Source organism: Nomia melanderi, chromosome 10 (assembly GCF_051020985.1).
Source record: "Nomia melanderi isolate GNS246 chromosome 10, iyNomMela1, whole genome shotgun sequence".
Taxonomy (NCBI): Eukaryota; Metazoa; Arthropoda; class Insecta; order Hymenoptera; family Halictidae; genus Nomia; species Nomia melanderi.
The window spans coordinates 8,119,168-8,142,641 of record NC_135008.1 but is presented as its reverse complement, the minus strand read 5'-3'; the positions used below and the strand labels follow the sequence as shown (position 1 = coordinate 8,142,641).

Below are 23,474 nucleotides of genomic sequence, written 5' to 3'. Positions count from 1 at the left end.
AATTTCTTTAATAATTTCTTAGAGAAACATCTGTTACCTTTTTAATAATTGCAAAAAGGTGACCCCAGAAATGGGTCATTTTAACCTGTCTGGTAGTTTTAGTGTTAACCCTTTGCAACCCTTCGGAAGTTTTTCACTAGAAATATTTTAACATTTTCTGATAAGGAACAAAGCTATTTTATTTCAATATTTTTCAAATTGATGCGTTATATACTATAATATTAAATATCAAATTTTATAGCTTTACAGTGTGAAATCAGGTGGTGGGTGAAAGTCACCTCTCAAGTGCAAATGGTTAAAATTCATAAAGCAATTTGATGAGACGCTTAAATAGGCAGATTAGATTTCTCTGTTGCGAATATTACGCAATGAAATGGAGAGTTATATTAGATATATCCGTCGCTTTCCTCGAGCGACCATAACTTCGAATGATGGAACGTTACGCTTTAGCCGGCGGGTATTTGGCGGTTTCTCGAGATTCCACTGACCATTCCGGTACGATGGCCAATCGGCCTAGTTCGCATTTGGCTTCCTCCTCTAACGGAACGAGTATTTCCGTTCACTGCAGGGGTGGTTAGCCCGAAGCCGGCCAACTTCGCGAGACACAATGCCACTTAGCACCAATTTTTGTGATTCTGAAAGACCATGTACGTTACCTTCTCTCTGCCCATTAAAAACAGCGTGGCCCGTTCGTTACATTACACCGGCATGACCTTGCAGCCATTTATAAAGTTCTCCACGTAAAAATTTAAAGCATACAATAGTCACCGGACGTAATTCATTTCCCTGCAATTATTCCGTTCGCTGTTTACTTTGCGTCTGGCGTTTAATCGTCGTTGTTTTATATGCATAAAAACAGACGCAGTAATATTATCAAAATGCTCGTAAAGGGAGTGCATTGCACGAAAACACAATTATCAGACTGCAGATCTTCGTCTGTATAATTTACAGAACTCATTAAAAAGGAGTGAGATAAATATTCGAATAAAATGTCATCCCACTCTCCATTAGCTTATTAAAATGACCAAAAACTAAATATCAATGTTAACATTGCCGTAGTGAAAACACGGCGACATCCTCGAAAATTTCTGGAAACAGAAGCTCTCAAAAGAAGTCTTTTTCACTGCAGTACACAACGAACGTTGCAGTTTTATCGTAACACTTTATATGGCACCGACCTACAGGATTTCGTTTTCACCGAATATAAAACAGAAAAAGAAATAGACAGCGTTTAACAATAATTTCTATCCTACGGCCAGCCATCGCATTATTCGCGACGTTAACAGCATTCATCGTTAATCCTGTCGAAACTCTTCCGTTTGGCGTCGCGTGCCCCATTCCTCCCCATTATCCCGAAGTTGCGCGAAAACGCGCGGACATCGGTCTGGTCCTGGCCATTTCCGTTTTCGTTCGATCCGTCGGGTCTTATCGGCCCCCGCGCGCACCCCTGCCCGTAGATCGTCTTTTTTCCAACCCTCCCGCTGCCAGCTTCTCCGTTTTGTTTCATTTCCCACTTCACATATTCATACAGCGCTCTTTGCTTACAATAAATGCGGACCATTTGCATGTAGGGTCTCCGCTCGGGAACACACCCCTTCCATCGCTTTCGACCCCTCTCGCCATTGCTCTCTTGCACTTGCTCGCCCACCCTCTCTCTAGTTCTGTTGTACTTTTTTCCTCTTTCCCTCGCGTACTCACGCACTCACTCTTCCTCTCTTTCTCTCTCTCTCTCTCTCTCTCTCTCTCTCTCTCTCTCTCTCTCTCTCTCTCTCTCTTTCTCTGTCACACTTATTCATTCGTGCTTCTACCTCTTCGTCTTCATCTCTCGTTTACTCACTCGTACACTCAATCCTTTTTTCTCCACCATATTTATTTACTCATTTTCTCTATTCTTTGCTGCTTCCCTTTCCTCTCCTCTTACTCACTTACGTTTTCTCTGTAACATTTACTTCCCTTCGCATTCACTTTCTACTTACATTTACTCCCTCTCACAATAACTTGCTACCTCAATTCACTCACTTTCTCGTTCTATTTTCTCTATCCTCCTTTCTCGCTCATACACTTTGTACTTACATTTACTTCTCATATTAACTTACTACTCCAATTCACTCACTTTCTCATTCTCTTTTCTCTATCCCCCTTTCTCACTCATACACTTCCTACATACATTTACTTCCTCTCACAATAACTTACTGCTCCAATTCACTCGCTGTCTCGTTCTCCTTTCTCCGTCCCTCTCCTCTCATACGCTTTCCACTCACATTTACTCCATCTCGCAACTTCTTACTCAAATTCACTCACTCCCGCCCTCTCTTCTCCTCCCTCTTTCTCACTTCTCCCTCTCTTTCCCTCCCCGTTAAACCTATTCGCTCCCTCTCTCTTCCTCGTTCATACCCACACGCTTCCCTCTCCGCTCGTTCAGCCCGTCTCACTTTCACTCTCGCTCGGACCACACCGTAGTCGGACGTCCCGGTCTACCCGGGGCGTTCGCCCGATCCACCCCGCCGCGCCGCTCTCGCAGCGCGATAAGCCGCCCCCGGGGATCCGCGATTGTCTCGATTTATATGCATGCACAGACGTAGTAGGTGGTGGGCTGCTCCACCGGCTGCATGCTTGCGTGCGTGCGGCCACGCTGTCGTACGGCGCGGGCTGCTGCGGGATAAAGGGCGGGTGGAGAGGGTCGACGTAGGAAGACAAGGGACGGAGGGCTGCGGGCAGAGGGTGGGTTTTGCGGGAAGGTGGAGCAGAGTAGATGCGACCGTCGATAGATCGATTCACCGACAGACAGTAAATATCGCTGATGAGCCGGTCCGGTCGTCGACGATTGGGACTTAGGGACCGGGGGGCGGCTCGAGAGGGGTTCGGGTGCTTACCCTGCGATTTGTCGAGTGGCAGGAATCCGCGCGCGCTACTCAGCGCTACGGTGCACGGATTCCACCCCCACACCCTCCAATTCCTGGTCTTTATCCTGCGTTTCGGCCATTCTTTATACCGGCGATTTTTGTTTTTAACGCGCGCCATCGGAGCTTTCCGGCCGGCGGAGGTATCCCGGTGCCTTGGGAGGACTCGGGGATGGAGGACGGATTAACGGGCGTAATTTTTCCTTTTTCCGCGGACGCTCCGGGGGAAATTGTTGCGAACGAGGGGCTCGCCGGTCGCGCGCACCCCCCGCACGATTATCCGATTTAATTCGGAAATGCCTTTTTAATGACCGGGCCGCCCGGTGTTTCCGTTCCGGGGGGTGGTAATTGCGAACCGGTTGATGGGGGGATAATGAATTTTCGCACGGTGTCCTATGGGCGAGGTTAGACGTTTCGGAGGATGGAATTGATTTTAGATGTGGAAGATCTCTTTTGGGGTAGTACAGTGTTTGCGATGAAGTCGTGTGTAGTTTTGAGTTTATGATGGAAGTTTGGTTGCTAGTTTGGAATTAAGGAATGTTTTAATGTAATAAGCATTGCAGTATTAGGGCTCTTTGTATTTTATTAATTCGTAGAGGTAGACAGTATAATGAATCAGTGTCAGATTTTAGAGTGTTGTAGACTAAAGTATTGTGTAAAAGACTGAATTGGATCGATATATTGTTATTATATTTAGACTAATTGAACGATTCGAAAATGCGTGAGTTCTGGTCCCATCGACGATTGCTCAGGATTGTATCACTATGGAGTTTACACGCGTCCTCTGTTCTGTTTACAGGTTTCCTTGTGCGACGATTACAGTCTGCCAGTCGACTTCGTGAACAAAAGACGTCCAGTGAGCGCCGCGGCCGCAACTACCACGGTACAGTGGGCGCTGCCGAGTCCCACCGTCGAAAACGTGAGTACTAGATGCCTCGGTTGTCGCTCGATGAAGCGTAAATTACGCGGAAGTCCGGTCCCATGAACTTTGAAGCTGTCCAACAGCCATTCAAAGTTTTAGCGAACTTCCAGTTCAGGGTATCGTTTTATGAGTCCGGCAGATATAGTTGAAGTTTTAGCGAACTGCGTCATTGCCTGACGAAGTTTCCGAATCTTTTATTCCACTTAAATACAGTTATTAAATGTTATTTCAGGCATCAGCTTGCGACCATAAAAGAGATCGTGTTTACAGATTTCAAAGAATTCGACTTTATGCGTGAGACATTAATATAAAAGTTTTTAAAGTTCTCGTGATTCTTAGCTCCGATAGACTTAACACGGTGACTGCCACGAAAAATTTCAGCGTTTTATGTGTCATTTTTTCTTTTACAATGAACATAAAAAGAAATGATTATCAATCATTTGGCATTACAATTCTTAAGTTACATTATTGTCTTTTTATTTACGCTGTTGAACATTTTTCTTGGATATCAGTTATCTAACGAGGTGTAATTGTTTCCAAGTCATTCGGAAGCTCCGGTCATCGGTGACCACCGTGGCAGTCAACGTGTTAATAGATCCTTTTTAGCTCTTTAGAACGATTAAATATTGTCGAGTATTTAACTTTACCATATTTAGTCTTTTTAATCTTAGTTACTACCAGTTCTCTCGTGTTATGTTTAAATTCCCGCGTTTCACGTTTCCCGAAAATACAGCCCCGGTACTCCACTGTTTGAACAGGTGTAGTTATTACTCGGTAAGATTCCGGAGGACCTAGTTACCACATTCCGACGGCTCCATGGGACCTAGCTACCATATCCCATCACTTCATAGCACCTGGTTATTGCATTCCTAGCTTTCAGGGGACTTAGCTGTCGTACTGCATGTCCTCCAGGGAACAAATTACTATGCGATACATTCTCAAGAGACCCGGTTATCGCGTTTCGCAACCTCAAAAGGCTTGTTTACCTGTATGCAACCTCTATCTGGTGGGCTGTGGTTGCAGTGTCCTGCGATATGAACTAACCTAGCCTTTGACTTGAATAACGATAATACTTCGAAAGTTTTGGAAAAGGAATTGTATACTTCTTGCTCTACGTTCAGCTCTCAAAACTAAACATTAGCAAAAAGTGTCCCATCTTCATTAAAAAGGAATAATTCATACCTCGATCCATTTTCTTAACACGTTCGCTACCAGCGCTTATTTCAGTGACGGTCTTCCCAATTATATTTTCTTCAACCCAACAAATCTTCTAAACAAAATATTAGAAAAATGAAACTGAGACGAGTTATTGAGTCCCTAAATATAATGTCATAGTTTATAATTGCTAACAACAATATCTATACGATTAATTTCATTCTCATCATGTAAAATATAGGATTACAGTCGTCGCAAATACGTGACGCGAACGTGTTAAATTCTTCCCAAAGAACCTAACACAACACTAAATACACCCCACTAATAACATCCAACATTCCTGTACCCTAAAATTTCATCAGCCACATCCTCTAAGTCTCAACGATTTTTCACACGGTGCCACTATTATCCGATCGTCTCCTCGCGGACACTCTTCATCTTCGAAAACATTCTCACCGAAATGTTCCGGCGATTCACCGATTTACCGTTAACGTCCTTTAATCTTAATCGGGCTACCATCAGCGGAGTCCCTATCGTCAGCAACGTTCGCTGCAGCCGCCTATCCGGGACCTGCCGGTTAACGCCGGGTATTGATATTTTCTCCTGGCTGGCGGCCGAAGAATCGGCTGAAGGGAGAAATATAATTACGGTGGTGACAAAATACCCCCCGGGCACGATGGCACGGAGGGGCGGCGCGCGGTGGCGCGGAAAGGGTGAAAGACTGTTCCGCGGCAGAAAGAGACAGCGACGGACGTTCGAGCGGAAGGACGAAGGGAAGCGTGCGAGTAACGGGCGGAACGGGGGCGGAACAGGGGCGACGGGGTTGCCGGGAGGCCGGTGACTTCCGGCGGTACTTATAATTGTTCCAGCACTCAGTCGCTGGTGCTCGGGATCGCCTCGGGCGCAACGCCTAAATGCTCCTGCAGTTGGAATACAGCTCACCTTGACTATGTTTCCTGGTGTCCCCGAAAGTGCGGTCGAAATGTCACAGTTTACTCCGCCACCGTTGTGCCTCCTGAATCTGGGTCCATTTTCTCCCAGGAAGTAATTTTTTTCGCTGCAAAGTAGGTCTTGTTAACAACAGCCAGCGACGTGACAGCGCACGGACGATATTACATAAAACGACGAGTGTAATCGGGGCTGTTGTCGTTTAATCCTTGGAGAGGGTGTGCTTGAAAATAGGTAATCGAGGCGATTTGTGATTCTGTAATAAAGGAGGCTGTGAGGATTTAGTATCGGTTGATTGTGGATTTTAAATAATGAACTCTGCCGGAAAATTATAGAGTTATTTGAAATTCTGTAGAGAATAGTTTATGTAACTGATTCTAGTTTCTTTTGGGAAAGTTTGTACGGTTTCTCTGTTTAGTGACTATTCTGTTAACTGTTGTCTCGAAGACTTTAATAACATTCGAGGGTATCTAAACGTACTTATCATACATCGTTAAAAATGAGTATTTTTTACGAGCACGTAACCAGATAAGCAAGTCAAAAAATTCCTCGAAGTACAAACTCCGCCACTCCAACTTCATCCCCTCAACAGCAACGCAATTCCAGATAATGTCCGAAACTCTCGATGCTTACGGTCCACGCTGATCATCAACAAATCGGCAACGTCGTTTCGAAGGTGGGTATAAATAAAAAGAAAAAGGGGGTTACGGTAGCCGGGAAGCTCGTAAAAAGCCGTGGGAGGGGGAAAGAAAGAAACATCGACGGCGGGGGCTGTGCAGAGGGTGGGACACCTGGGAGCGACGAACAAAAGTTTCCGTCGCCTCGTTGTCACCGAGGCGGCCCCTGACGAAAGTGCTCCTCACAAACAGCCCCGGCGCCAGGGGTCGCGCGAGCGCGACGAAGAAAGGTGGCGGGTACCACTTGATTCAAGAGGGTGAATCGTTATGACTCTCGCTCGTAAGCCCTACTTAATACTTTAGCGCTTTATTTTATGCGTGAGGTCGGGCGCGGCTGTAGGTCGCATTTATCACTGTAACAAAGAGCCCCGGCCGCGAGAAAGTTCAGACGGCGGCGCGCGCGTGCGAGGACTACCGTCGGCGAAGCGCTCGCGGTCTTCGCTCCCGAAAGTGAAACGGGGATTTATAGTTTCCTAAACAGGATAGGGTGGTCTCGTTGCCGGCGAGAATCTCTGATCGCTACGAAAAGAGGCGGGACTAACATTTTTCATGATACTTAACAGTGATTTTGTTGCAGTATTTATTGTAATAATTTTTAGTATATCCTTCGGTACCTGTGGGGTTAAAGTTAGTATTTAACTAATGATATATCTGTGTAATATGATAATTACGTTTGTGTATGTTTAACACGTTGACTGCCATGGTGTTCACCGATGATCGACTCTTTCGAATTACTTGAAAACAATTATAATCCGTGAGATAACTGGCGGCGAATGAAAATGTTTAATAACGCAAATAAGTGGATCATAGTGTGACCTAATAGTTGTGTATTAAATAATTGATAATTATTTCAGACTTTATATTTATAGAAATGGTTGTAAATGGACTATAATGGTAACAAATATGAAATGCATATGGGATTTTATAATATCTATAATTGAATTGATAAAAACGTTTGATACATCTGTAGCATCAACGTTTGTTTATACAGATATAATATAGTGTAAGAGGATATTGCTTGTAAGCTTTTCACTTCAGTTTTCACGACAAAGTTCTTCCTGTTCTTATTATTCAAGACCACTGCTCACATCTTCTGCAGTTCTCGCTGGTATTTCAAATTTCAATGCTCCTTCTGCTATAAATTATAAATAAAACTGTCAGCTTCCTTCTGCAGTATCTTCCTCGCAGTTCGCAGCAGGGAGAGATATAAAGTATTAATAAAAAGCAGGAAGAAGTCTACAACCTCTTCAGTGTAGTTTCAGCGATCCCTTTCCCGCGAACCGTAGCCGGTCTTCGCGGTTCCACCCTGCCAGGTCTGCGAGCTTTGCAATCTAAGCTCTTCGGGCGGCTAAATTCGCCAGTGCTCGCTAAGAGGACGACATTATGCGAGACCACGGAGTCTCCGAAGGCTGCGAGCGATGTTTTATTTCTGACTCGATCGGCGGAATGTATTACAAGGGTGGTTTCGGGTCGCGAAACGCGCATCGATTTATCGATTTTATTCATCAGGAACGGGAAAAAAGAGAGCGGGAAATCGAAGCGGTTCCATTGGCTGGACGTTCTGGGATAATTCCGACGGTACGCGCCGTTTTTCGCGTGTTCCAGTGACGAGACGGAAAACCGTAATGCGGCGAAAGTCATGCGTACGCGATAAAGCGGCGAGATTACGCGGTAGCTAATAATCGCGGTTAATTATAACACACCGGTCGAATAATCGGATTAAAGTCCGACATAGCGGTGGGATTATTGGCCGGTCGTTAATATAGTTGTTCTTGCCGAGTAACGTGGCTGCAGACAAAGCTGTTTAAAATTTAGTGGCTAGAGGTGATTACCCCATTTGCGGCGGTTACCGTTTGTTTGCGTGCATTTGAATAAACGATGGCTTCGTTGGTAAAGAGTTTTCATAGTCTCAGTGGAAAAGTGAATTCGTAATTTGTAGCGTCGGTGGATAATTAGAATGGTTTGTTAACTCTTCGCGGACGGATGTCGGCATTTCGGTGAGATGGAATGTTCAGATTTCGAAGAGTAAGTCGTGGACAAATGATCTAATTAGTCGAACAGCGAGAGATCGGCACGTAATTTCCTTGTTTTATATTAATTAAGCAATTGATATAGAATTTAGCTTCATATGTTGAAGGTTTCGTGTGTTTCGAAGGATCTTCGTCCGCGAAGGGTTAATTTTGGAACTGCTATTTGGGATTTTATAGTCGTAGGGAATAACAGATGTGGATTGTGGATTACGAATGATAGTGTGTATGATATAACTGGAACAATGTTTCAATTCGAGGGGAGAATATTTCTTTTATGAATATTTCAGTAGCGAACGTGAAAAATGATAATTCAATACCTGATCGGTTTTAATCCGAGTAACCCCCGTTTTATATTCCTTCGCGGGGAATATCGATATTCATGGGCAGCCTGATAATCGACCGATTTTTGTTACGGTTGAGGATATGAATAACTGATCGTGACTTTTTTCTGTATATTTTCCTGTTCAATTTAAACGTAAATTCTGAAAGAAACTTTTGTCAATGTTATTCTGTCTCCTATGCGCCATTATTAACAATACTGTTCGAAAGATAATTAGAAACTATCCAGGACTTATTAATAACAAGCTTTGGTTTCTCACTGTTCATTTATCTTGTCACTAAGTATCTGTTTGACACTAAAGTTCAACAAGTCTCCTACACACGTGCTCATGGAAGTAGCTCACAAAAGTTGTTCTACTTGTTGACTCAAGACTGTCAGCTCTCGAGAATGACACGTATGTGGACGTATAGCACTACACTCGAGTGTAGTAGCTTCTAGCTTCGTGTCCAGGATTCTACAGAGTGCACCAAAACACGTGAGAATTCTTTCGATAGCAACATTCCAAAAATACTTTCGCACGGAAAAGAACATTCCTCTCAATCCCTTTTGTTATGTACTTAGCAACATAATAGTCAATTAATCTTACCTTATCGCTAGGCAACTATTACAATCATCGTCCACTAAATAACCATAAATTTACAGTAAAACCTATTTACTCCTACATTCTAAATACCCCAATACAACAAAACAAGCTTCAAGAAGCTAATCACAATAACGATAAACAAACGATACACACAAATACATGAAACAATACCATTTCAAGAATTCCCCACTAAAACGAACAATTCCACGTGAAACCGCAAGAAAAGAAACCTCTCCGCGACTCCCCAAATGTTCATCCCTACACCCCGTTCACCCCCTCCGAAACGAAGCAAGCCATCGCTAACATAATTTCCATCGATCGTTGGAATCCAAACACGGCCGTGCCCGCTAAAACGTTCACGCGTACGTATCTCCTCCACGAAACCGCCCTCTCCCCGCGCACCCTCTCCGCGCGTCAGTCAACAATCTCGTCTCCGACGTTCATCGACGACGGAATATACGGGCGTGTGTTTGCGCTCGTCGGAGTCGAACCTGTCGCCCCGTCATCGGATTTGCAACAGTCGATCGACCCGTTACCGCCCCGAAAACGACCCGCCACGTCCGCCCCGTAATTTCCGCATAAACATCCACGAATTTATCTGTTCCGAGCGGAACACCGGCGAGCAAACCTCGACGAGGGGCGCCAGGCGGAAGGCAATCGGGCCACGGCGTGTTCGAAACAGCCCCCGGGGCCACGACGCTCAACTTTGGCAGGAGAATTCCAATTTTGGCCTCTTTCAATTTAAGGCTACTTGTCTTCCTCGTCGTCTTCTCGTCCGTCTTGTACCGGCAGACGTTGGCCCCCGTCTGCCCCGTCGTTTCAATCCGCATTTTCCTTTTCTTCAGCTCCCGGCCCGGCTTCCCGATGCCTCGTGATACAACCCCCGTCACCCTGCCGTGGAAGGCTGAAGGTCCCTGTCGCGATTGATCGGACCGCCGCGTCGAGAAATCGAGCGTTCGCCTTCGATCTCTCTTCGCCGTGATGCTCCTTGCCTCCCTTTAGCCCCGGGCCATCGTTATTACTTCTATTATCGTTATTATCATTAATATCGGGGACCGGTTCCCGCAGTCTCGGCGACTGAATGGTTGTCTTCTTTCCGTGGGGTGGACTTGCTGGATTTGTTGCGTACGCACGCGGTTCGGTTAATTGGGATTCGGTTTGAATTATTCGGTTAATAATAAATTTACTAAATAGGTGAAAATTTGACCGATTCCTGATTTATTTTTTACTATTATTGAGAAAGTAATTAATGTTTATCTGTGATGTTACTAGAAAAATTGATTTTGTAATGCGTCAACTGGATTACAAATGATTAGAAATGTTAGTAGATGCATTCTGAGATTTTGTACAAGATAATTAACACCAGAACTACCAGATGGGTCAAAATTTGACCGATTCCTGATTTATTTTTTACTATTATTGAAAAAGTAATTAATGCTTATCTGTGATGTTACTAAAGAAATTGATTCTGTAATGCGTAAACTATATTACAAATGATTAGAAATGTTAACAGATGCATTCTTAGATTTTGTACAAGATAATTAATATTAGAACTACCAGATGGGTCAGAATGATTTCCCGGTCTCTTCTTTTATAATTACTGGAAACGTACAAATGCTTCTCTGGGAAATCGTTAAAAAAGCTGATTTAGTGATATCTACATTAAAATACAAGCTGATTGAAATCTTAATAAATACACAGTTTTATAAAGAAATTTGGAAAAGTCAGTTCTAGTGCTTGGTAGTTCTATTGTACGTAAAGTCAACTCGACTACCGATAGTCTTAGTGTTAAGTAATGGACATGATTTTATTTGGCATTTAGATATAAGAATGTTACGGAGTTTTTGTTGGGGGAAATTAAAGATTTTGTTGTATTTTCTCGCGAGATATTTTTATTTTACGGTATTTGTAACGAATGTTTTTGTTTCGCTATTGTTTTGTAGGAAAGAATAGTCGGTTTTGTGCTGTACGTGTTAAGTCGTATAAAAGTTAAAATGAAAGTGAATGGGAACGAGGTACTTAAGCAATAGACGCTGTCCAATTTCTGGACCATTTTTCTGTCCCGATAACCGTTAGCGGCCCGCCGCCAGTGCATATTGAAAGCAGTAATTCACGAAAATCGTCCGGGCCATAAGAGTCCTGCAGACGTTGTAATTACCACAGACAATTACCTCCTATCCCGGAAACCAAGAGGCAAATGCAATCTCCATGAATCCTTTCGGTGTTCCGCTCGAGCTTCAAGGTATTTCGTTTAAATTACCAGCATGTTAACCCCGGATCTTCTAAGAGGAAGGGGAGGACTCCTCGAACCCGCAAGTTGGATAAGGTTGAATTAAAATTATTACCATTCTGCAAACAGCTCTCGCAAATTTGTTTACGACTGTTAGATGTTCAAAGTTCGGTGTTCAAAGTTTGATATTAAAGTGTCTTTATCATTGTACCTGAAAAATACTATGTACAGGAAAAAGAAGATGAAGTTAGCGTATATATTATTTACTATGTTATTATAATATTATTATTACTATTTACTATATTATTATAATGTTATTAATACTATTTACTATATTACTATAATTTTATATTATATTCTACGTACTGATTCCTATGCTTCAATTATTCAAATACGACAAAACAAAAATTTTAGCAGAATAATATTTTTCATTCTATCATATGATGCAAGTGGGTCAATCGTCAAGTTACCAAGCACAATGACTAGAGACGAGTATCAAAGGATTACTTCGCTATAGATACTTTTCGTGCATACCTGATCGCGTTGAATCCGACCAGAAAGTCAAGTCGATAAAACACCGGAAAAGGGGAAGGAGACGCGGCATCTTCCGGTTGTTTTCTCTGGAAATAACGATCATTTAGGGAGGCAGAACTAAAAATGTTTATCCTCCGGCCGTGGCCAAGGCATTACCGCAATTGGCTGCGCTCAGGGCTGGGAATTGCGTCGGACTAACGTGTCGCGTGCTTATTCGAAGGAACTCCCGCAATAACCCTTGCTGATGGCGTCCCCTAAAGGGACGAACCTGGACGTTGTTAGACGCGCACGAGCGCCAAGCGGCCAGCGCGCTGCCAAATTAGTATTGTTACCGAGTCAATAATTCCTGTCCAAGTAGCCGTTGTTTGTTTTCTACTCGCGCCTATTCTGGTCCCTGGGTTTGAGGGCCTTCCCGTTGAATCCGGACCAGCTTCTTTGGTTTTTTATGAAAACAGCGAAGGGAATATGTACCTTTTTGGTGACTCATTGAGCGTCGATAGTATTGTAACGAACTGGGTCAGTAATGGGAGGGAGCTACTTGGAAGTAGCTTTAAATCGATGCTTCAGTTTCTTGTCCGTATTCAGTAGCTTGAGAGTCTATTGTTATGGGGGAGGATTTCTTAACACTTAGGCGACCGCCTAAAAAGAATTATAACCATAACCTCCTCCATTACCTTTAATTGAACTTATTCAATTAATTTGATTAGAAACTATGTTTTGTAAAAACAAGAACCATATTTGATGAATTGCAAATAATACCACTTCAAGACTTACTAAATAACAAAGGAAAAGATAAACAGAATAAAAGGCAATACGTTGCTAAGTAAAACTGGGAGATCTCCACATTCGGTTGGACAAGTGTTAACACTACAACTGCTATAATAATCAGAATGAATGTTTTCGGTTTCCTTGTTTCCCAATGTTTGATATCTTAAAAGCATTGGGTATTCGAAACGATTATTAATAAATAGTTTCACTTGAATGCTATAACGAATATCCAAAGAAACTGAGAATAATCTATTGCTACGATTTTCATAGGGAGTACACATCAATCATATTAAATGCTCGGTAGTTCTATTACTAACGTACTCTTAGATAATGATGAAAACTGCAATCACAGATTGTCGAGTTGATATTTGCATTACTTCAGTTACATGGTCTAGTAAGTTTTAAATAGAATGTCAATGCAGACGTTCACGGTAGTTTAATATTTGGTACTTTCCTCTTTTATGAGGACTATATCTTTCTGCATGGAACACTTCGCTCTGAAATTTGGACAAATACGAAGCATAAAATACATATTATTAAGCTGTATGTAGTTCAATGTCAACAAGGCGCACTTGAAATATCTGCGAACGGCACGCGAAACATTTTCCATTACTCTTGGGAGCACATGTGCCGGAGGATGGAGCGGTTAAAGAGGGAAAGAAAGGAAAATACAGAAGTGTTTCCCATCTCCACTTCCGACTGCGTTTAATTGCGTTTGAGAGCGGCTCTCCGCTGCAGTCAGGTATCCACGTGGATATTTCACTTTCACACTTTTCCTTTCGCCGTTTTACCGTTTGTTTTTCGCCCGATGGAATGTTTGCCGGTGCTCAGTGTAAACAATGCCCGGCGTTTCAGCGTGCTTTTAGCGGCGCTGCCTCTAGATCGTAACGGAAGGAAACAATTTCTCCTCTGTTTTCAGGCGGAAGTCGAAGTTGTGGAACAATATAGCGACCCCAGGGACAGCAAGAACAAGGCGTACGTCGAGCCTGGAGCGGAATCCTCCCTGCCTACGATTTACAGCAAAGTAAATCGCAACTATTGCCGACCGTATACGGGTAAGTGGTGTGCTCGCGTGCGTACCTCGAACGATCTTTGACTCTGTCCTCGAACTTTCGGATTTTCTGCTTTAAACCTCGGTTTCTTTTCATTTCTGAATACAAATAGCTACCGGGGAATGAAATTTGAACGTGTAAGAATAATTTTTGGAGGATAGAGATAATTTCGGTAGAACGACTGAATACACAGATTAAGAATTGGAATAGGATAATAAAGTAATAAAATTAGGATGTACAATAGGATAATAAAATAAAGAATTAGAACAAAATGATCAAATTCAGAATTAGAATAGGATCATAAAACAAAGAATTATAGCATAAAAATTGATTTATAGAAATACGTTAAATTCAATATTTAATTCATTCCGATTAAAACGAAATTACAATGCACGTGACGTCACGTGACCCACATCCGCATTCGATTTCGGTTGCACTAGTACCGGTACATCTAAGTAATCCCACGGTAAAGTGAAATTTTGAACATTTTATGCGTACACATTTCTGACCGATTACCAGTATACAATCGAAGCTAAAGTAACTACGAGGTATTGTCAATGCGACATTTATAATGGATGCAGCACATACTTCGATACGGCGCGCGTATCGGTGAACCGAAATAAATCCATGCAAATCCTCAAGTGCAGAGAAAGGCAGCCATCCGTGCTCATAAATCCCGGGGCAAAGTTAATGAACCGTCCGGATTAAATCTATCTGGCCGATCGGACAGTCTCGGCATTATAATAAATAAACGTAAACCGTCGCTCGTGAATCATAGATTTATCCTGGCGTCTGGATGATAGCCACCGCGTTTTTCTGACTCTGCTTATCGATTGGCCCGTTGAACTGTGTGCCCAACTTCCAGCCAACCGACTATCATACTCTCTCTTTCCCTCTCCCTCTCTCCTTCCCTCTCTCTCTCCCCCTCTTCCTCTTTCTTTCCCTCCAACAATTTTTTTCCCTTTTCATTCGAAATCCTTTCTCACCAAGTGGTTGATCGGGCATAATGCTGCTCCGAGTATCACGGTGCGGACGCTGATATAGAAGCCAAGGATTCTTCCGGAAGTATTGATTTGTAGCGATGGGAACGTGTTCAACCCCCCACTCGTTCGTTTTAATGAAATTTAATTGCTATATATAACTACATGCTTGATGTTTATATTTATGTATACTTGACTATTATACACGTAAATGTTTGGAAATATATTGTTGGTAATTATGCATGTTGAAAGGATGAACAGATCTAACGTTTGGGGTTGAACATGTGATTTTTTACGTCTACCTAGAAGCTATAGGAAACAATTTTTTGGGAATTCAGTACGTAAAGTTTTATTTAATTAGTCTATGAGAAAGTATACTATTATCTTAGATATTCTAATCCAACTTATTAAATTCATAAATTGCAATTTCTCTGAACTATCGAAACTCGAAAGGGAAGTAGTTATATTTACATGTGTATCATAGTAATAAATATGCAGGAATAAAACTACAATATGCAAATACACGTATTCATTAATATTGAAGTATCACATGAAAATATTTCTTTATCTGTTTGAATTTTTCTTGAATGAACACGCCCCTTAATGTATCGACGATGAATGGCTCTTAATTCAATATGTAGGAACGGTTTCATTGAATTTGATTAATACACGTGAGTTCCTACAGATAAATCATTCAATGTGTAAATCGTCGTTAGCTGCATTCCATTGATTTCAATGAATCGTTCCTTGTGAACGGGAATGTTCGTTCGAGTTGCCTGGGGTGGTGCAATAATTCGAACGTCAATCGGGATTCGGAACGGGATCCGGATTTGGACCTTCACCGCGGCGAAATCTATTTCTGATATCCAGCGGGACGCAGCCGTATAAATCACCTAGCCAGATCCATTTCTAGTCCCGCGGACCGATGATATTGCCAGTACACCGACGCCGGAGAGGCCATTTTCACTTTCCAGGTTTTTGCTAGTCTGCGTCCGAATAAAGAACGACCGAATTCTTTTTCCGACTCGAAAACTGAAAACTGTTACATTCTTATTCTTTACAATAAATTGTTTTAGAAACAGACTAAAATATGAGAATTAAATTAAAAGTTAGATTAGATGAAGAATTAAATTTTAATTACCTTTCATTGATTATTATCTGTGAATTTTCATACTCCTAAAGTTAATTCATTCTTTAATACTTTCTTCGGTTTATTAATGTTTCGTAACATGTACAATCTTTGTTTCATAATTCTTCGTATATATACGACTCACGATGCTTCGCATTAATTTCGTTTCAATCGATTCATGAAACTCATTAAGAGAGAGAGAGAGAGAAAGAGAGAGGCGCAACAATTAAATTCTCGGCGCCTCTGTTATTAACGAATCAATCATTTCAAATGATTTAATATTCGCTCGTAATTGTAGCCGAGTTGATATAATCAGTGAGCGTTCAGAAATGATTTCTTTATCAAAACATTGACTTTGATTCTGCAATTGTTTCTATAACTAACTTATTATCGAGTTATATATAATTCACTTAAGAATGATAGCAAGAAAATGAAATCAACCTTAGTAGAATTAATTCCTCGTATATACATGTGCATTATGTCAACATAAACGTTAACATAAATCTCTCGCTAAAAAGAAATTTGAAGAAATATCCAAATTCAATTGGATTAATATTAAGTAATCATTATCACTGGGAGCGCACAAAGGGAATCCTTCTGTCAATTCGATCGTTCAATAATGAACTCGAAATTGATCTGTCGTGTAAGTGTATGGCCGAGAGACCATAAGTTCCGGATTATAGAGTTAACAGAAATTCCCACGCCAAGCCGCAAATTAATGCGGCGAACCCCCGACGATACAGCCGATACTCCAATGTACGAATTATCGAGGCAACAACTCAGTTAACGTAGAGTAAGAGAGGCGAAAGAGACCCTTGATAATTGAACGGTGTGCATAGGTTCGCGGGGAATGGCCGCGGATTAATCGAACGTTTTTTAATCAAACTTTCAATCGGTCACGAAGTTTTGGAAAAATATACTTACATCAATTTCGAACATCTTCTTGGAAAATTTTGGAAATCTTCATGTACATCAGTAATACCAGTTTTGTTCGATGCGACTTTTACTGCGAATTTCGAAGTATGCTTTCTTTTACAATTGAAGTCTAACGTCATGCAACATTACGATCGATAAAGAATTCATAGTGTAATAAATAATCCATAGATTTTTCAAATAATCTTTACAATGTACAAAGGATGTTCTTAATTTCCAAAACAAAATTCTTACTAAAATTAATCGGATTTTTAATCATATCAAATCTCATACATGTAAATACTGTAAGTGATAAAATTTAACTTATGTAGTTGCGAACACTAATTATACATTGGCCGTTACGCACACTAAATAAATATTGTAAATATTTTAAAAGTTCCCCATTCTACATTCAAAACTGTATCCATCATCTTCTCAACCTGACCAAACACTTCAAATTTCCCGCGATTTGAAGATTCCTCAAACAGAGCAGGATCCGTGCAGCATACCGTCGCAATTTACAGATCCCCCTGTTCGCAATCATCTGATGGCAGTACCGCCTCGTAAACTTTGGCCACTCGTTAACCCGTTTCATGGTAACAAGGGTTCTGGCCGGTGCTATGGCCGCGTCGGAATGTCCCGAGTTCCAGTTTGTAATTAACCCGGGCCAGCTGACCAGCTTGGCGCACTGGCGCACGTCCGAACCTGGACCACGCATCGCTAAGAAATCCAATGTTTTCAGCTGGTCACGTTATGTTGCGTTTACACAAATATTTGACGAATAATCGTCAGCCATGTAACATCGCAGCATCAGTGTAATAATACTGTACTTCACAAAATTGAAAAACTTTACGTTGTATTTTATAAAAATATCATACGTTATTAACCCTTTGCACTCGGAAGTATTTCGTTAGATATACTTAACATTTTTTAACTAGGCGAAGATGATATATTTTGAAATTAATTCAAAGAGAAATCACAAGTAAATTGAGAAAGAAAGCTTTTTTATCCCAATGTTTCACGCATCGATGCATTATACACGGTTCAGTCTTAAATATCAAATTATATAATTATAGTTCATCAAATCAGATGGTGACTGAGAGTCACTTCTAGAGGTGAAATAAAGACAATAAAAACAAAGGAGATAATATTGGATACACAGAAGTTCGGAATGAAATTAATCATACGACCGTCGACCTGTAAACATATTCGAGTTGATATCTATGAGCAGTAGAAAGATAACAGGAAATAAGTGAAACCTTATTATAACGTTTAGAGTATAGTGTAGTGACGATTCGTTAGGCAGTGTCAAGATTTGGAAATTGACTGATCCGGAAGAACTGTGAAAAAGGAATTTCATAGGAAAATGAAAAGAACCGCATCATGAATAACATCAGTTTGAGGTCCAGAGGAAATTCAGAATCGAAGAAAAGTCTGTCTGGCTAATATGAGAATCGAATCTGATCTAAGTTAACTCACAACAAAAATGCAAGTGAATAATGCGTCAGTGTAATACTAAGCTGACTTTGCACTGATATATGAGCAACGATCTTAGGGCTTATGCACACAAGCGATACGAGATAGCGACAAGATTGTCAGCGATACCGCGATTGGCAAAACAGCAATAGATCGCGACAAGAATGACAAATCCATGTATTTCTATTTTTTGATTGTGTAAGATGAAATGTGCTCTGTATATATGGTACATGTACGCATGATCGCGACGCGATCGCGTCGTTCGTGTGCCTAGCCCTTAACCAGTATACTCGTCGAAAAACAGTCGAATGGTTAAGGAAATATTAATTTTCGAAACAACCAACTTTATAGGTATACGTTATTCGAATGAAAATCTTAGAAACAATTATTTGCAGTAATGAACACGTACACATACCAGAATAAAGTACACACTTTTTAAAGAGGTCGCAACGACTAACTGGTTAAATTGTTTGTTCATGAAATAAAGTATACGAGTATCAACCAAGAATAAACAAATATTCATTTGGACTTGAATTTCATCGGAACGTGGACCGAACGCATTCGTTCGTTTGATGTAAACGCATTACCCAAGTGTTTCAATGCGAAGATCTTTGTGGACCACCGAGGAACACCGACCCCAGCCGGAATACCGGCAGAGTTTGCATCCTCGCCGTATTCATGGGCTTTTAATTCGACCTAGCGCCGTGAACGTCGTCTCGGGATCAGCAACGCCTGAGCAAACTTGCCCCGAGACCCGAAAGCTCGCCGCCCCGTTCGGAGGACGCTGGCCATACGCTCTTTGATACGACTTCTTGCCACGAACCGGCGGGCATTCTAATCGAGGCGAACGATGTTTACTCTGGCCGAGGTGGCTTCCGTTTGCGGCGGTATAAATAATGCATGACCGGTGGAAAGTAATCGGTTAGCTGATCCTGGCGTGGCCGAAGTAATGACAAACTAGGGGTAAAGTGTTTCTGCGGGCCGGGTTAGCGCGGCCATTTTATTTGAAACTGTTTGGAGAGGATCCAGAGTGTACTCATTTGTATTCATATTTATCTTGGTCTCGTGTCCCGTTTTCTTATTTATGTGCTGCGACCTTGTTGCGTGATGTTACATTAATATGCGTATGAACTGTCCGAACCTATAATCGTGTGTCGAATAACGTTTAAAGCTGTAGATAATTCTCTCTGCATATTGTAGACATCGTGTGTTATCTTAACCCTTTGTCCTACAATAGCGAGTGAGACTCGTGGTGAAGATTTTCAACGTGATTCAACAAATATATATATATATATTTTACTTAGTTCATTCGAACTGAAAGTAAATATTATTCCTCTGTAATCAACTATTATACTTAAAAGTAAATACAGGCATAACATATGCTTAGAATTTTTTTCTTTTTCCAATAAATTATTAATGACAATGTAGCCGTATCGATCAGAATTAAGAAACATATCATAGGCCAAGAGGTTAATAATTTTTACTCCGTAATCATTGTATCTTTCTTTCTTATCTTATAAATCTTGCTTCAGTAGTTTACTTTAATCCATAAACCAAAAATACCTTTAGTCAATGCGCGCATGCAGCCTTCCTCGATCCAATCCCGATCCAATCCAGAAAAATGTCCGGCCCGGTGCTTTCACGATACTTTAATCATAGAAAACCGGAAGTGGTTTCAAGTTTCTCGAATCTTAAACAGAATTTAAACCGTAGGTCGTAAAAATTCCAAGGCGAAAGACGATATAAAAATCTCGAGCGGAAGAGAGATACTCCCTGTCTTGAACCTGCTCCCCGTCAACCGTCATAACAAGAAGAATCATTCCCAATTAGAGGCAAGCTGTAAAGTCGTTGCCTCTCAACGGTATTCCTCGTGCCACGATCACGGAGTCCCGTTTATCCTCGTCCGGTATTGCTCGTTCGGTAGATATATTGCGAAATTAGGACCAGATTTTCATGGGTACCCATGGCGATGGCGCGTCCACTCGTTTACGTGAATTGAATCTCCAGTTACATTGTCGTTAGGGAGAAAATAAGAGCGGGAGGGATTGGATCGCTTTAGTACTGAGGGAATTGCTAGGGGCTCGCAGCGTGTCCTTTTTCTTTCTTGTTTTTAATTCCCTGGTGATTTATTTTACTATTTGCATTTTTTATTTTGCTGTATACATTTTACTATTTCACTACTTACATTTCATCACACCTACTGGCATCAACCAACTTACCCATTAACATAGCGAGGATGTTCACATTCCAAAAATTCCAACAAAACATTTACCGAAATCTGGATTAGACTATGTTCACTATATCACGCATACAGGCAAAATCAATAAACCCGAGCTATAACAAACTACGAACGACAATTATTCTTACTAATAATTAAGACTAAGTAAAACTAATAATCTCCACTAATTATCAAAACTAAGAGCACAAAACCCTATTCTTGGAACAGCATACTCTAAAGCTCCTGTAAACTGGTCCCCAATAGCATTTCGGTTTCAAACGGTAGGACACCGTGTCCAGATCCGGTCGATTCAAAAAGGGTGGACGTTGGAACGTCTGGAGGACGAGTTCCTCCAGCAGCTTCCGGAACCATGCGGTATCAACGTTTCCCTTCGCTTCCGCTCCGCGTTCCAGCTGGAACTCCTCTGGCCCCGTGGTGTGCGGCTGACGTTACTTGCCAGTGACATCGCGGCGTTGGCGGCGGCGATCTCGTCCCATAATGTGTCGTGTGATATTTAATTAAACTCCCCTCGCGGGCCACCCACCCCGTGGTTCACCCCTTGCTCATCCGCCCCCGCGTTCCGCTCTCCCGCAGTCTGTAAAGTTTCAAGGGGTTCTTCGGTAACCGCCCGCCCCCGCAACCCCTTCTGTCCTATCCCCGGTCTTATTAACCGTTTCGACAAGGCCCCTTCACGCCGGGATTTTTCTTGCCTTCCTCCACGAGTGGATCCAACGTCCGAAGTAATTAAAAATCGGCCGATTAAACCTAATGAAGTGGACGGAACGGAGAACCGCGCGCTGCTAGCCCCTGCGGGCTAACGCTCCTCGTTAGAGCGGGCTGGCAGCGTTACGCGAAAGTATGAAGCGAATTTTAGGACGTTGTTCTCGTTGCTGGGCTATCGTTTATGATTTGTAATTATCGTTTGTGTTGATGCTTCGTTGATGGAACTTTCGGACTTCTGTGGTATTGATTAGGCTTGTGATGGAGCGGAGTAGTCAATTTTGGATTGAGGTTCATAATTTCTTTGATATTCTTAATGATCTTTATAGACTAACTGTCTCATTTCTTAGAATATGGAGTATAGAATATATAATTACTTTAACATAAAATAATAAGAAATACACTATTATTCTCACATATCATCTCTAATATCGCAATGTCTTCGATCAAAGGGAAGTCTTGATATCTACTCAAATTGTGAACAATTGGTATATTTTAAATAAAATCTGTTTAGTTCTCTCTTCCGTATCACAGAGATCACACATTAACATTCTACGCAATTTTAAGATTTAATACTCCCCTAAACGCTCCAGCCCTCGAAGCGTAAAACTCGGTTCAAGATGTCTCCAGGCAATTTGGTTCCTTACTCATGAGCGTCGGTCTGGCGTGGGTGTTACCTTTGACGGCAATTATTTTCACGATTATTTCATATGCATGGATATATACATAGAGAGAGAGAGAGAGAGAGAAAGAGAGAGAGAGATGCCGAGACAATAAACAGCATTTAGCCAGCGTTTGATGTGAATCAAGCAGTCCCCTGTCCCGGCGCCGCGGCGTGGGATGAACGGACAAACGGACGGACGGCTTGTCATTTGCATACGATGAACCCGAAGCGGCGTTAACTGCTCGGGGACGCGGAACGAGCTACAAGTCACCTGGTACCGGTAATTGAAACGAGGGTAGCTTCCACGAGGGTCGGTCCAAGAGACAATCAGTATAGGAGAAAGTTCTTTCATCGTTCGAGTAATGACGTAGCCGGCACTTTCATCCGGGAGGGAGAACGGACGCGTTGATTAACGCCGCTACAATTTTCAGCCACCCGTTTTGACAATTACCCTTGCGGTCTAGCTAAGAAATCCACTTCGAACTTTCCTGCTTTCGACATTTTGTCTTAACGACACTGTCTTAACGAACGTTGCTCGAATGAACATGCTTTTAATCTCAGTCTCATATAAAAGTTAAATCTATACATGGTCAGTACTGTGTTTTAACACGTTGAATGCCGTGGGGGTAATTGGCGACCCCTAATCAAATCGAATTACTATAGTTCACTGAATGAAACGACTATTATTTGGAAACATTTCGATATTGTAAATAATGTTATCTAATTTCGTGACATTCGGCTAAAAGAACGTGCAATAATAATAATGCGATTCAGTCAAATGATTTAATATCATATTTTTTCCATTTTGTGTATTTTGTTCATTCAACGTGTCAATCCTAGAACAACTGAACATTGAATACGATCGTAATCCTTGTAAAAATTATAACAATAGATTTTTTTCGGTCTCTTCGTATAGTACATAAATATAGTATTGAAGGGAGACTATTTTTTAAACCGTTCCGGATATTTCACGTTTTTAAGATACGAATAATTCTGAAATAAGAAGACTGGAACCCGTTTTGATGAGTGCAGTTGGTGTTAATATATAATAATTTCCATCCTTCTTCATTCGACTAATCAAACAATAAAATTATCTCCTCCTATTTCTATACACCAGCGAAATCATTTTCATGTCGCTTATTAAAACACTAAAGATAATCACAAACGATATCTCTAATACGTTATGAACAATCAAAAACCGTACATATAGAACAAATCAGTTCAACCATGTTCCCT

General features: G+C 41.6%; 1 protein-coding gene across 1 annotated transcript in view; it reads left to right on the top strand.

The window, feature by feature from the left end:
- hwt (SH2 domain-containing adapter heavyweight) overlaps positions 1 to 23,474 on the top strand; it is a 165,779-nt gene that overhangs the window by 86,825 nt on the left and 55,480 nt on the right. The window contains exons 2-3 of the mRNA XM_076371176.1: positions 3,700 to 3,819; positions 14,007 to 14,142. The gene's annotated coding sequence lies outside the window, so the exon portion shown is untranslated. The remainder of the gene's footprint in view (positions 1 to 3,699; positions 3,820 to 14,006; positions 14,143 to 23,474) is intronic.